The sequence below is a fragment of the Erigeron canadensis genome, chromosome 2, assembly GCF_010389155.1.
Source record: "Erigeron canadensis isolate Cc75 chromosome 2, C_canadensis_v1, whole genome shotgun sequence".
NCBI lineage: Eukaryota > Viridiplantae > Streptophyta > Magnoliopsida > Asterales > Asteraceae > Erigeron > Erigeron canadensis.
In genome coordinates, this window is record NC_057762.1 from 23,025,067 (window position 1) to 23,036,847 (window position 11,781).

Here is an 11,781-nt window from a genome sequence, read left to right on the forward strand (position 1 = left end):
ACTACCAGCAGCCATATACTCTGCCTCACATGAAGACTGAGCAACACATGTCTGCTTCTTGCACTGCCACGATACTAATCTTCCTCCTAACAACTGACAACCTCCAGTCGTAGACTTTCTGTCATTGTTACAACCACCAAAATCCGAATCAGTATATGCAACAAAAGCAAACGTTCCTCCCATAGGATACCATAGACCAAGCCCTTGGTTTCCTATAAGATAACGTAGAATACGTTTTGCTGCAACCAAATGTGACTCTTTCGGACTAGCTTGAAATCTTGCACAAAGACAAACAACGAACATAATATCTGGACGCGAAGCAGTCAGATACATCAATGTGCAAATAATAGCACGATAATAAGTTGCATCCACAAGTTCATCTTTCGGATCAAGAACCCCTAAACCATGATTTTGCTGAATATGAGTACCATATGTCTTGGACTCTAACATTTGAAACCTCTCCAAGATGTCATCGACATACTTAGACTGGTGAATAAAGAATCCATCTTTCTTTTGATCGACTTGCAGTCCGAGGAAAAATTGAAGTTCCCCCATAGCACTCATTTCAAATTCATTTTTCATGCTCATTTCAAACTCTTTGCACATCTTTATATTAGATGAACTAAAAATGATATCATCCACGTAAACTTGTACAATTAGATAATCTCGTTTCTTCCACTTGATAAACAATGTGCTGTCTATCGATCCTCTTGTAAATCCATTTGTCAACAAATGTGTTGACAACTTTTCATACCACACTCTGGGTGCTTGATGCAATCCATAAAGAGCCTTATCCAAACAATATGCTCTTCTTGGATAATTCGGATCTTCAAACCCCGGTGGTTGGTGAACATACACTTCTTCTTTAACTTCACCGTATAAGAAGGCACTCTTAACGTCTAACTGATACACCTTTATACCTTTGAAACTTACATAGGCTAAAAATAACCTTATAGCTTCAATCCTAGCAACTGGTGCAAAAGTTTCGTTATAGTCATATCCTTCTCGTTGTGCAAACCCCTGAACAACCAAACATGCTTTATTTCTAGTAACAATCCCTTTGTCATCTCGTTTGCATTTATATACCCAACGAGTTCCAATCGGTTCTTTACTTCTTGGCACATCTACTAACTCCCAAACTCCAAGTTTTTCAAATTGAGCTAATTCTTCTTGCATAGCTTCAACCTAACATGGATCTTGAAGTGCTGCCTTAACATTCTTAGGTTCTACTTGTGAAATGAAAACAGAATATAAACACTCAGTTATCAATCCAGTGTCTTTCATTTCTGAAAACAAACTAGTCAGTTCCTTATTCAGCTGATTTCTAGTTCGAACAGGTTCTATAGCATTACCAAGAATATTTTCAATTGGATGATCCTTATTAATTTGATATTGAGGAACCAAATCAACATTCAAACTTTCTCCTAAATTTGTTCTAATCTGAAACTCAGGAGAGTTAAAATCATCTTTCGATTCTTCAGAAATAAGATCATCATCAGGCAGTGAAACCTTTGACGGAGTAAGTGGAATAGTGTTCTCAGGTTCATTATCATCTGAATCTGGTTTCTTATTCTTGTCCTTACCACTTTCATCAATACAAGTAGTAGATCCATGTGATCTCTTAAAATAATCACATCATCAACTGTCTTAAGATCTGAATAAGAATCAGGACCATGTAGTGAACCAAACACACTATCGTAATCGAAGTTTTTGCCACTTCCAGAATGAATAGCGGGCTTATGACTGACAATCTTGACATTTGTTCCCAAATCAACTTTGCCGGTTTGTTTATTGTAAACCCGTCGAATTGATGTTCCCGGTTTATAACCCATGAAAAATCCCTCTTCAACCTTTGAATCAAACTTTGACTGAGGTAGATACTTCAAGAAAGTACACGGTACACCAAATGGTTCAACATTCTGTAAATTCGGTTTCTTCTTATGTAGAAGCTCATAACATGTCTTATTATGACGCTTAACTACAGTAACCCTATTTAAAATATGACAAGCTGTATTCACTGCCTCCGCCCAAAACATAGTAGGAAGCCCTGAATTTGCAAGCATAGTTCTGGCTGTCTCGATTAGAGTCCTATTCTTTTTTTCAGCAACTCCATTCTGTTGTGGTTCATACGGAGAACTGTATTGATGTTGGATTCCCTTTGACAAACAAAAGACATCCATCACATTATTCTTGAATTCAGTCCCGTTGTCACTCCTGATTCTCTTAAGACGAACTCCATAAATATTTTCAGTTTCAACAAAGAAATTTATCAAAATCTGCGGAGTTTCATCTTTCGATTTAAGAAAGAATACCCATGAGAATCTCGAGTAATCATCAGTAACTACCAAACAGTAATACATCCCACCGATACTTCTTACATTAACTGGACCAAATAAATCCATGTGAAGTAACTTGAAAGGATTGGCAGTAGAGTTTTCTTGTTTCGGTTTATGTGTAGACTTTTGTTGTTTACCTTTCAGACAAGGTACACATTTGTCTTCCATTCCAAACCGTTTCATGGGAACGCCTTCAACCAAACCATGTTTGACAATGTCATTCATCTTACAGAAATTAATATGTCCCATTCTTCTATGCCATAACAAATATTCAGATTTGTTTGCTTTTGTTAATAAGCAAACAGACTCCTTAGGATCATCAACACCTAACACAAGGCCATAGATGTCTCTCTTCCTAGGAGCTTTTAGCAGGATCCAGTCTTCAGGAATAACATATCCTGGTTTCAATATAAGTGCTTCTTTCTCAGTAAAATGGACATTGTTACCCTTGTCACAAATCTGAGAAACACTCAATAAATTATGTGCTAACTGTTCCACATAATTGACTTTCTCCAGCGTAATCTTCCCATTGACAACATCACCTTGGCCTGAGATGTTGTTGCCCTTGGGACCTGCGAAACTAACATACGAACCATTTACATCTTCATAATTGGACAAAACATTCTTGTCCCCTATCATGTGCCGAGAGCATCCACTGTCAACATACCAAACACTGATTGGCTTCCTTGGTTCTCCCTGCACATCAGACAATAAGATGGTTAGTTTCTGAAGGGAACCCAAACCTTTTAAGGTTTAGGTTTTCCGAATTCATCTATAATGATCAATTCCGTCCAATATCCATCGCTCTGTAAAAGAGCCTTGGAAGAAGATGGTGTCATTGACTGTTTCTTAAGTGAAGTGAAACGAGTCTTAGGAGGTGAATTCCTTGGTGAGTGAGTACCAAATCTAGGTTGACTCCCTAATCGATCATAGAATTTAGACGAACTATTAATTCTAGAAGGAGATCGATTTTGTTGAGCCATCTTCCTAGGTGAATAACTCCTTTGAGGTGTACGAGAACGACTCAGACTTACACTACTAGAAGTAGTATTCTGTGAAGGTCCTTGTCGTTTTGGAGTCTTAGATCTATTGAAATTAATCCTTTGATCTGTAACATTAGACTCACCATATGACACATTTTTAAGTAACTTAACATAATTCTGTGCATATTTATTATCAAAACCTCTTTTTGCATACCCCTCATAATAATCTCTTTTATATGCACTCATAAATTGTGGTGAAGCTACTTGTTCAACTAATTTACCCTTCCCTTTAGTATTAGGAATATCACCAACATCCTTTGACTTGAATTGACTGTCATTCTCAGGATTCTTGACCTTCCTATTTGGAAATTCAATAGCTATATGACCTTTCTCACGACAAGTATAACACTTCTTTGCTTGTTGTTTTCTAGATTGACCATATTCTATTTCAGTGATTGGTATACCATACTTCTTCATTTCATTTATGGTATCAAGCGTTTGTATTGCTTCTTCCATAGTTCTTGCTGGTTTAAAAGGAGCATAATGTCTATCCTTATATGGAATTTGTTCAGTTAACCATTCTTCTTTATTTTCCACACACCAAACTTTATCATTTTTTGATTTAGGTTCAATCCTATTTATAGATACTTCTTTATTATAGAAAACTATATCACAGTCTTTCAATGTGTAGTATACTACTTCATCTGGATTAAAATCTAATTTCGTTTGTTGGTGATCTCTTTGTAGAAGTAAATCAGAATCTTTAGTCACGTTACTTTCCTTCTTAAGAATAACATTTTCAGTAGATAAACTAGTTACATTTTCTTTTAATTTTAATACCTCAAGTTTCAAATCTGACACCATTTTACAAACGTCAACTAGAAAACAAAGAACAAGATACCTTCTAATCTGCAGCCTTGCAATCTGCCATGTATGCAACAAAGTGTTCAGTTGTCATACCTTCAGGTATCACGAAGTTCTTCATTTGTTCTTCAATGCTCTTCATAGAAATGTCATCAGCAGGACTCGATGACTCTTCCTTTTCTTCAGATGCTTTCACTGCTGTCATAGGTTCACTCTCAGATCTTACCGTCTCAGCAACATTACGTCCATTTTGCTTAACTATCTTAGATGCACTTTCTTCACTTGAGTATACAGCATAATCAATTGTTGCGGCTACCTCATCATATAATTCTACCATGTAGGCATGATTCGAGGTATCATCAGATTGTGTATCCCATTGATAAGTACCATCCGGATTCTGAACAACAACGGCCTTTGACTCCGAAAATGGTGACAAAACGGGCTGTTGTGGAGTAGCAGGATATGTAATCATTGCTTGAGTTTTCTGATTACTTGGAGTAATACCGCCTTGATTGTAATTCTGACGACCAACAACGGTATTATCAATCCTCTTAGGTTGTTGACACTCTCTTGCAAAGTGACCAAATCCATCGCAGTTATAACATTTCACCTTAGATTTGTCAAAGCCTTTAGTGCCATTACCTATAGGTCTCCCAGTTCTCTGAGTGAATCTTCTGACCTTAATAGTGAGCATAGCTAGCTGCCATTGTAGATCCATTTCTTCCAAATCATCAGGATCTATCTGATTGTAATCCTCATCAATTACTGCAGTATCAATAATCTTTCCTCCGATAAATGCTTCATGAGCACTACAAAAGGCTGTGTAACTACTCATTCTACCTTCTGCAGAACTCATACTCATTGGCATAGAGTGAAAAGATTGTACATTGCTCTTGACATTCGTATGTGCATTGTAATAAGCAACATATCCAGGAATACCTTCAGCATCTACTATTGGTGTAGCTTCTGCACCACTTAGAAATGCATTGTTCCCCGAGCTAGAACTTGCTAAATGAACAGACTTAGCATGATACAATGATGGATCTTGAGTGAAATCCGAGTGAGTATCTTTAATTCTTCTCTTCATGTCTCTGTTCTTCAGCTTGGAAACTACCTTTTCAAAGTCCCATGTACTATATTCCTGATCATCTTGAAGTTGATGAACATAATCAGTCCATGTCTTAGGTAGTGAGTCCAAAAACTTATCGACTAGCTCAGTTTGAGGATAAACAACCTCAAAATATGACAACTCAGTAGTCAAATGACTGAATCCAATAATAATCTCGTCAAGAGATTCTCCTTTCAGTCCATTGAAAGCTTCATACTGGCGCTTCAGAAGTTTGATACGATTCTTCTTCAAGGTTACATCGCCCTCACAATATCTTTCAAGAGCGTCCCATAAATTCTTTGAAGTAGTGTATTTTTTGAACAAGTATACACTATCTTGAGGTAAGGCCATAGTAAGAGTGGACAAGGCCTTTCCCTCAATTGTATACCTTTTTCGTTCTTCAATCGGCATATCAGCATAAGTATACCTACCGATCACTCCATTCTTCTCATACGAAGGCCAATCAAAACCTTGAGTTATCACAAGCCACATGTCCATGTCAGTGAGACGAATGTAGTCTTCAAAACGTCTCTTCCACATCCAATAGTTTTCCATACGGAACAACTTTGGAGGTGTGTTTCCACGACCAACCTCATGATCGTGCATGATCATCTGGCTAATAAGTAGGGCATTTGGTGAATTTGCAGCAGCTGGAATAGTAGTCATTTCGAATCTTTTGAAATCAAATCAAACAAAATAACACTTAGTTCGTGTGGCACGAAGTACAAGTGACACGAAGTACACGTGGCACGAAGTCAAACAAAGTTACGTGGCACGAAGCTGTATGACTTACACGAAGTACACGTCACACGAAGTGAAGCACGAAGTACACGCGTCACGACCTAAGTCACGAAGGGTAGTTCGTGTTGACGTGGCACGAAGAACAGTTCGTGCAGACGTGGCACGAAGTGAACACGAAGTCACTGGATGACGTAAGCACGAACACGAAGTACACCTCGTGCTGACGTAAGCACGAAGTGACACGAAGAAGATCACGAAAATGGTAAATAACACGAATTTCGAACGAATTTGCAATGAATAGCCAATCAAACGATCTTAAACCTTCTGGTAATCAACCTTAGGGCTCTGATACCACTTGTAAGGTACCCTATTGTTGAGTGGATCGTAATAAGACATGATTCGTTATGTCAAGAGTGCGGAATCCTCTTGAGATAACTAGATTGCTATTGCCTTCCGTTGATTAATGAGCACTAACCAACCCAAGGAGATGCACAAGGCTTGTGGTTCGTGTAAGAGATCACACGAAGGAACAATTAACCTTAATTCATAATTTTGTGAATATCTTCTAAGATTTACCAAACGATTAACCTAATTTCGTAGATTAGGTCTTGTATTTATACTAGTTATGTATTGGATCGTGTGGGCTTAGGTCTTAATCGAAGATTAGGCCCGAAACAATAAACCAATCGACTTGCCTCGTGCTGACATCAACACGAGGGACGACCCTTTGGCTCTTTGTTTAGCTTCGTTTGGCTCGTACATAACATCCAATCATCGTTCAAGTGTTGTATAACACTTATAAACCTTGATTCTATGTTCTTGTACCTGCAAAACAATATATAACACACAAACACAATACAAAACATAAACAAATATAATATTGAATTTCAAACGTAATCATTAAATATCAACACAAGTTCTTATTTAAATGATTACAAACATAGTTCCTAAAACATAAATGATAATCAAATCTATGTTGCGTTGTCACAACGAATCTGGATCTACATATTCCTATCCCCCATATATATATATATATATTAGCTGTATGTGGCGGTTAGTACTGAACCATTGTGTTGATTCATAAACGAATGTATCTCTTTAGTCTTCATGAATCATCACGTCGGTTTCTTTGTGAGAGGTCAAAACCGTTTGCCTCCTTTTCTTTTGAATAAACACACCGTTTCTTTATCCTATTTGTAGAAGCAATTTTTGAGAGGCTTTTGTTGTCCATTGCAATGCAATTCCAAGGGCTGATTATGATGAAGAGAAGGCATTATCAAGGTCGTGATGACGTCATCATCACCTCGTGATTACGTCAGCACGAGGCATCTAGGTCGTGATGACGAAGCCCATGAACAAGATAGAAGCCCAGCCCGTTTCTACAGCCTATATATACTAGAATTAGGTTACAATTGTGTTTTAACGATTTGAGTTGCAACAGATTTCGTTCATCGTGCACGGGGTAGAGATCTATACCCCGTGCCAGTAAGATGTATACTGATTTGGTGTAATATCCATATGATTAATGATATTCACGAGTTTTACATCTGTTCTTATCTCTTATTCTTCATGTAATTCGTGTTTATATGTCCATTAATTATACAGAAACCTCAAAGTCGATTATGAATGGATTCCGCACTTTCATAGTCGAATTAGTCACGATTTGAACGGTCCGTCATGTTTCAACACTATTTACACTTTGTATCCCTCAAGTCATAGATTAAATATAAATTCCAACAACTTAAAAGACCGGAGCCATATCTTGCAAACTACAGCAAGAAAGTGAAAGAAAAAGAAATGATGGATGCCCAACTAGAAGCTTAATCCTTTTTGTATTTAGAAGGTCAAGATAAGATGAAAAAAAGGCCTTCACTAAAGTGGCCATAACTTTTGCTACAGAGCTCTGCTTTTTACGTCCGACCAATCAAAACGACTGTTGGCAATAGGAGTATCAAGTTGCAAACTGTCGAGCCCAAAAACGCCATTTTCCATGAGTTACAGGCCTTTTTAGCAGTTTTCGGTGTGTTTTGGACTTTGTTTTTGTAATAGCTTTCGGCCCACTTTTCTTTTAGGGCCCATTCGAATTTTGCAGCTTTATTTATATCAATGTAATAATGGAAAAGTGATCAGTTTTATCACAAATCGAAAATTCATTTTTCCCTACAAATGTGTGTGTTTGTGTGAAAATCCCTAAATTTCAGTATTCTTTTAGAATCAATAAATTTTAGAAGAATTGTTTCTAGGTATTATTTGAATCAACAGAATCAATTAGTTATCCTAAATCTCCGTCTGCGTCAAGAAAAAAAGTTGAAAGAAAATACGTAACACTTTGATCATCCAAATACAATAAATTTGTACCAGGAAAAGGACTACTATACCAACCGAGAGAAAATTCCTTTGATAAACCCCTGTTTTAGGGTAATGGAACACGGGTTCAAGGAGCCTTATTTACAACTAAATGACTTGAGGATATATATATATATATATAAGGAAAAAGGAATATAAGGTTGTCCGACACCTAAGCTTAGGTGTGGAACCCCTCACATACTAATATTTTATTATTTCTTGTTTAATGAATAAATGCATGGGCCCCCATGATTTTTATGGATTAAAAAAACAATATGTGAGTGTTCCACACCTAAGCTTAGATACTCGACAGCCTTATATTCCCATCCTCCATATATATATATATATATATATAGTGGTGGGTTATTTAGAGTACAAGCAATCCAAAAAGTACAAAAGTACAAAGCACCGTTGGATCTTCTTCCTCCTCCTTCTTTCTTCTCCGGCGAGAGTGCCGCCAGCCACCACCTTCTTCTCCGGAGACCGTCACACCTCCTCTTTCTTCTTTCTTCTCCAGCGAGTTTTCCGACGAGTCAGGTTCGTTTTTGGGTGGACACGGTGCGGGCATTGCCCTCATCCATTTTAAACTGATTGTCACGGGACACATATGGGAATCGTATAGATTTGATGGGCGGCGATTCAATAGATGGTGGCTGTTTGATACGGTATGGGCGAAGCCCTTGCTGCCCGCGTCGGCGCCGTGGTTGGGGTGTTTGGAAATGATGGTGGTGGTTGCGGTGGTTGTCTCATGAGAAGAAGGAGGTGGTGGCTGGCTGATAACGCTCAAATAATACATATTTTATTGAGCGTTTTCGTGCCATTTAACGTATAAATATGACCCATTTGAATGTAAATTAATGTATTTTAGTTACTTATTACTTGCATAAGTTTTTTTGTAGGTTGCAATGGAAATTGATGGGAAAATGCACTAAAAAACAGAGAATAAAAATGTCATTGCACTGTTTTGGCCATAGTTTGATCATTCGGACTCCGATCGAGACGATTCAACTTTCTACGAATTCAGAAGATTATTATCTACAAGTTTCATGTTGATCACTTTCGATGAATTAGCCATCATGATCACGTTTTGGAAGTTTAAAGCATAAAGATAAAAATGAAAGCGACATTATTCACCTCGACCCCATCTATTAAATATTTGCAACAATGAATTCAAGAATTCATTTCAATAAACACTGATACTATTTGGTGCAGAACTTTGCTATTCACTACTGTATACCTAGACTTAATGTCAGAGGATTCATGACATATATTTGAAGACTTAGACTATAAATAAGGATGGCATGCAGACGTTTAAGGTGTGCTCAGGAGAAGGTTCTCCACACCATTTAGTTTTAGTTATATCTTGGGCAAAACCACTTCACCAAAAATAATTGTATTTTTGTTCATTAGTTTTAGTTTGTAAAATCAATTTGTTACGTTAAACTCCTAAGTTATTCTCAAGTTCAAGTTTAGTTCATTCGATTAATAGTTGTGAGAAGATTGTTTGTTGAAGTTACTTTTAGAAGTTAATAATAAATTTGGTTTCATTATTGTGAGAAAAGTCTCATCAATTTAGTTAAGATTCACGAAGATTTAGTTTTGGTTGTTGGAATTACTTTCAATACAATTGGGTAGATCACAAGGGATTTGTGGAGAAGCCGTTGGGATCTCATTTTGAGTAGAAGTTAATTGTCCTTAATTTACCATTTCAAGGTTAGAATCTCATTTTAACTTATGAGTTTATCAATTGGATAGTGACAGTCTAATTATAAACTGGGGGTTGAAAGCGTTTTCTGGTTACAAAAATCAAACAAACTCTTTTAGATAAAAATAGTTAAAAATTTAAAACTATTTTTAGGTCGTAATGACCTTAAGATTTATTTTTTGCTCATCTTACGCCAAAAAAGATCATTTTTAGTTTGTTAAGCAATGTGACAACTTTTAGTTATGCACGATATCGATAGCATAAATTGTGAATGAGAGAGGCGTAACCCGTGGTTATGTAGTCGTTAATGAAGAGATCGCGACTAGAGTTGATACGATTGCTTAGCATTTAGAGGTTACCGATGAACTTTCGAGTGTTTACTCTACTTTTCACGTGCCACATCTTAGGAGGTACCTTGTTGAAGGTGCGGCTTAGTTGCCTTTGGAAGAAATTGAAGTTGACAGTAAGTTGAACTAGGCTGGAAAGCCATGGCCATAGTAGAAGAAAAACGTAAAAGAGTGTAAAGTGAAGTTGTGAGATCGTACAAGATTCGGTGAAAGATTATACTAATGACAATTTGTACTTGGAAGTTCGAGAACGAGGTGCTTGTTATCACTATCTTTGATATAGCTTGGATCATGAGGTCGTCATCCATTCCAAGTGGGGGAGAGTTGTAACATCCCAATAATTTTAAGATAAATAAATTAACCCCAGTAGTTTTGACATTAACATAATTTCGTAGTATTTTATTTTTAGATATGGGGTTAATTTAGTTGGAACTTTAGCGGATAGCGGGTAGAATACCCACAAATTAAAGGATGGGTCGTGGCATCCCCATGGAGTGCCAGCCATCCAACTTTCCATGAGTCATATTTCCATTCACCCTCATTTTCTTCACCTCCATTTTCTTCATGCAATCTCCTTCCTTTTCTTTCAAAATCAAAGATTATTTCTTCCAATCCAAGGATAGAAACCATAATAATAATCATCACCATCAAATAATCTTCATTCAAGAATTGAAAAGTTAGGGTTTGTGGGTATTGTGGTGGTAGCTGAATTTCAAAGAGAAAAAAATTGTATGCAAGTTTATGCCCTCCTTCGTATGTATAATTGTATGCAAGTTTATTCACTAAGCATTCGCTTACATTTTAGTTATTTACCATTTTATAGGTGGTTCCGGAAGAAGGAACTAGGTATTGTTGATTTGAAGTTGTTGACTTGAAGTGTTAGTGACTTGAAGGTATTTGGTCATCCGTAGAAGAATGACATTTTGGTTAGAAACCTAGTTAATTCCCTCTCAAACTCTTGGCTCTTGATACATGTGTCTTTCGATTGAGAATGTTGTGTATCATGTATCTTAAGTCTTGAAGTCTTGACTATTATGGTGGATTGAAGTATAAATCATTTTGTAGTCAACTTGGTCATTTCGTCACTTTGGGTAAATTCGGGCGAGTGACCCGCTTGGTTGTTTTAGTGTAAATTTCAATGGTTAAAGTTTCGTATGTAGTAATTATGTTGCAAATTATGTCATGTGAAGGTTTGAAATCAAATTTGATGTGTGATGGAACTTGTGTTTGAGTTTGGAAAAGGTTGCAAATTGAGTTAATAGTCAAATTTGATGTTTTGTGTGTGCAGTAAGAGTACAGACGCAGACACGGCTGACCGTGCTCACGTCTGCAGTATTTCCTCTTGGTGTTC